The sequence below is a fragment of the Limanda limanda genome, chromosome 14 (assembly GCF_963576545.1).
Source record: "Limanda limanda chromosome 14, fLimLim1.1, whole genome shotgun sequence".
In the NCBI taxonomy this organism is placed as follows: domain Eukaryota; kingdom Metazoa; phylum Chordata; class Actinopteri; order Pleuronectiformes; family Pleuronectidae; genus Limanda; species Limanda limanda.
In genome coordinates, this window is record NC_083649.1 from 1,066,454 (window position 1) to 1,071,453 (window position 5,000).

Consider the following 5,000-nt stretch of genomic DNA (forward strand, 5'->3'; position numbering starts at 1 on the left):
TACACTGACACATCAACACACTGACACATCAACACACTGACACATCAACACATCAACACATCAACACACTGACACATCAACACACTGACACATCAACACACTGACACATCAACACACTGACACATCAACACACTGACACATCAACACACTGACACATCAACACATCAACACATCAACACATCAACACACTGACACATCAACACACTGACACATCAACACACTGACACATCAACACACTGACACATCAACACATCAACACACTGACACATCAACACACTGACACATCAACACACTGACACATCAACACACTGACACATCAACACACTGACACATCAACACACTGACACATCAACACATCAACACATCAACACATCAACACACTGACACATCAACACACTGACACATCAACACACTGACACATCAACACAACAACACATCAACACACTGACACTTTCCCACTAGAAGTTTATAAAAGTTCTTCAGACTAAAAGTTGTTGAAACTTTTCGATGAAGTTGTGTTTGATGTTTCCTTTGATCTTCATGTATCTGCGGCGTCTGGACACACGAGGGTGTGAGCCTCTTCCTGATTGGTCGATCCAGGCGACAGGTCCTGTCTCCACTTCCTTCTTCTTCTCTTCCAGATGTTCAAGGTGAGGAACCAGGATCAGCTGATGGAGCTGGAACAACAGGTAGTGAGCCACACTGCAGCCGGCCACCAGGGGGCCGTGCAGGTGAGCTCACCTTCTGTCCTCCATGTTGACAAACAGGTAGAACAGTGAGGAACCTTCAGGAACCTTCAGGAACCTTCAGGAACATGCAGAGAACCTCTGAGAACACACACACCATGAGGCGTTCACGGACCTCAGTTCCTCTCAACATCTCACTCACATGTTTCCAAGTGAATAAAGAGAAAGACACTGATTCTGTTCGGAGGGACGAGCTGGGGTCAGGGGTCAGAGGTCAGAGGTCACACAGCTTGGACTCACCTGGATCCAGCTCGAGCTTCTCTTCTCCAGCGCGCGACTCGAACCTCATCAAACTGACAGACGCACGCGCAGAGACCCGCCTCCTGCGCGTTCACGGACCCTCGGAAAAACCAGCATTGAAATTTGAATAAAAACGTCGATATTTATTAAACTTTATTATTTGACGATTTATCTGCATTTATTTGATCATTCAAGTCATTTTATTCAACAAACAAGTCGACAAACATTACACTTCTCAACTTGTTATATATATAAAGAATCTGATGATTTTATTTGACAATATTATTGTATATGAAGATAAGATTAGTTAAGATAAGATAAGATAAACTTTTAAGTGTAAAGTAGAATGAAAATAGTTACACATGAAATACAATGAGGTAACAAGAAATGAAAATTTCGTTTAATAAAATAGGAATAGGTGTTCTAATATAATATGATCTCACTGTATGGAGACTCGTTGATGATCAGGCTGAAGCTCAGTTCTGTGATTTGATGAGATCCAGTGAACAGTCATGACCCAACAGTGTTAAACACTGATGATCCATTAAAGGTTAAAGAAATCAGAAGAGTCTCCTCATGTTAAACAACAGCAGTGTGAAAGAGAGAATCTGTGGAGCAGCTGAAAGAAAGTGAAGGAAAACTCTCAGTTCACTGTCGATTCGACACAGAAGCCATGACCTCCTGTAGCCTAACCCGAACCCGAACCCGAACCCGAACCCGAACCCGAACCCGAACCCGAACCCGAACCCTCATCACAGAGCATACTGGGAGCTCTGGACCTCATCACAGAGCAAACTGGGAGCTCTGGACCTCATCACAGAGCAAACTGGGAGCTCTGGACCTCATCACAGAGCATACTGGGAGCTCTGGACCTCATCACAGAGCATACTGGGAGCTCTGGACCTCATCACAGAGCAAACTGGGAGCTCTGGACCTCATCACAGAGCAAACTGGGAGCTCTGGATCTCATCACAGAGCAAACTGGGAGCTCTGGACCTCATCACAGAGCATACTGGGAGCTCTGGACCTCATCACAGAGCAAACTGGGAGCTCTGGACCTCATCACAGAACATACTGGGAGCTCTGGACCTCATCACAGAGCAAACTGGGAGCTCTGGAGCTTCTGCAGCTTTTCTTCAGAGACCAATCAGAGCCAGTCTTACTGCTGATAAACACAAAGCATCTGAACGGATCCGGTGGAAACGATGCTTCACCACATGACGTGATCTTTGTCAGACTCTGAGTGAAACTCCTCCCCCTCAGGTGTTGGACCTACAGTTTCCCTGAGGCTGGTGTTTAACTGTGTTTCAAGAGCTTCACATTATGAACACATCCTTCAAACTGGTGTTTTCCCAGACACCTCCAAAGCAAAACCATGAAGAATCGTAAGCTTGACTGTGATGCATTGAGCAGCTGCAGGAAAACATCCAACCTTCATGTTATCTGTAAGATACTTGAAACATCCGCTTCTCTTTCAGAGCTCATCACTGAAACAATCACCTCACACGAAACTCTGATGAAAACCAGGTTTGGATTCTGATCCTCCTGAATCTGAGCTGATGATACGAGTGACCATAAGTTCATGAGATACTTCATCCATCATCCGGACATGGATTGTCTTTGTGTTTTATTGATTAATGACTTATTGATAATCAATAAAAATGGATTCTATCACAATAAAGTTTCAGACTCATCATGCAGTTGAATGAAAACAGAATTCTTCTTCACATCTTTCTTTTGTTTCCTCTCTTGGTTTTCTTATTGTCAGCAGGTCTATGAAGCTGCAGTCTGATGGAGCCGCCCTGTGGCCAGAGAGGGGGGGTGCAGATCAGCGTCAGCTGACAGGAAGTCCATATACATGGGGGGAAACTTCAAAATAAAAAAAGAGACCAGAACCCTTCCTAGCAGTCCATCGTCCCTGTCTCATTGACTCCCTGTTTCCTAGTTCCTTGTCTCACTGTCTCCTGTCTCCTGTCTCCTTGTCTCCTGTCTCCTGTCTCCTGTCTCCTTGTCTCCTGTCTCCTGTCTCCTGTCTCCTGTCTCCTGTCTCCTGTCTCCTGTCTCCTGTCTCCTGTATCCTGTGTCCTGTCTCCTGTCTCCTGTCTACTGTGTCCTGTCTCCTGTCTCCTGTCTCCTGTCTCCTGTCTCCTTGTCTCCTGTCTCCTGTCTCCTGACTCCTGTCTCCTTGTCTCCTGTCTCCTGTCTCCTGTCTCCTGTCTCCTTGTCTCCTGTCTCAATGTCTCCTGTCTCCTGTCTCCTGTCTCCTGTCTCCTGTCTCCTGTATCCTGTCTCCTGTCTCCTGTCTCCTTGTCTCCTTGTCTCCTGTCTCCTGTCTCCTTGTCTCCTGTCTCCTGTCTCCTGTCTCAATGTCTCCTGTCTCCTGTCTCCTGTATCCTGTCTCCTGTCTCCTGTCTCCTGTCTCCTTGTCTCCTGTCTCCTGTCTCCTGTCTCCTTGTCTCCTGTCTCCTGTCTCCTGTCTCCTTGTCTCCTGTCTCCTGTCTCCTGTCTCCTGTCTCCTTGTCTCCTTGTCTCCTGTCTCCTGTCTCCTTGTCTCCTGTCTCCTGTCTCCTGTCTCCTGTCTCCTGTCTCAATGTCTCCTGTCTCCTGTCTCCTGTATCCTGTCTCCTGTCTCCTGTCTCCTGTCTCCTTGTCTCCTGTCTCCTGTCTCCTGTCTCCTTGTCTCCTGTCTCCTTGTCTCCTGTCTCCTGTCTCCTGTCTCCTGTCTCCTGTCTCCTGTCTCCTGTCTCCTGTCTCCTTGTCTCCTTGTCTCCTGTCTCCTTGTCTCCTGTCTCCTGTCTCCTGTCTCCTGTCTCCTGTCTCCTGTCTCAATGTCTCCTGTCTCCTGTCTCCTGTCTCCTGTATCCTGTCTCCTGTCTCCTGTCTCCTGTCTCCTTGTCTCCTGTCTCCTGTCTCCTGTCTCCTTGTCTCCTGTCTCCTTGTCTCCTGTCTCCTGTGTCCTGTGTCCTGTCTCCTGTCTGCTGTCTCCTGTCTCCTGTCTCAATGTCTCCTGTCTCCTGTCTCCTGTATCCTGTCTCCTGTCTCCTGTCTCCTTGTCTCCTGTCTCCTGTCTCCTGTCTCCTTGTCTCCTGTCTCCTTGTCTCCTGTCTCCTGTCTCCTGTCTCCTGTCTCCTGTCTCCTTGTCTCCTTGTCTCCTGTCTCCTGTCTCCTTGTCTCCTGTCTCCTGTCTCCTGTCTCCTGTTTCAATGTCTCCTGTCTCCTGTCTCCTGTATCCTGTCTCCTGTCTCCTGTCTCCTGTCTCCTTGTCTCCTGTCTCCTGTCTCCTGTCTCCTGTCTCCTTGTCTCCTGTCTCCTTGTCTCCTGTCTCCTGTCTCCTGTGTCCTGTGTCCTGTCTCCTGTCTCCTGTCTCCTGTCTCCTGTCTCCTTGTCTCCTTGTCTCCTGTCTCCTGTCTCCTTGTCTCCTGTCTCCTGTCTCCTGTCTCCTGTCTCCTGTCTCCTGTCTCAATGTCTCCTGTCTCCTGTCTCCTGTCTCCTGTATCCTGTCTCCTGTCTCCTGTCTCCTGTCTCCTGTCTCCTTGTCTCCTGTCTCCTGTCTCCTGTCTCCTTGTCTCCTGTCTCCTTGTCTCCTGTCTCCTGTCTCCTGTCTCCTGTCTACTGTGTCCTGTCTCCTGTCTCCTGTCTCCTGTCTCCTGTCTCCTTGTCTCCTGTCTCCTGTCTCCTTGTCTCCTGTCTCCTGTCTCCTGTCTCCTTGTCTCCTGTCTCCTGTCTCCTGTCTCCTGTCTCCTTGTCTCCTTGTCTCCTGTCTCCTGTCTCCTTGTCTCCTGTCTCCTGTCTCCTGTCTCCTGTCTCCTGTCTCAATGTCTCCTGTCTCCTGTCTCCTGTATCCTGTCTCCTGTCTCCTGTCTCCTGTCTCCTTGTCTCCTGTCTCCTGTCTCCTGTCTCCTTGTCTCCTGTCTCCCTGTCTCCTGTCTCCTGTCTCCTGTCTCCTGTCTCCTGTCTCCTGTCTCCTTGTCTCCTTGTCTCCTGTCTCCTGTCTCCTTGTCTCCTGTCTCCTGT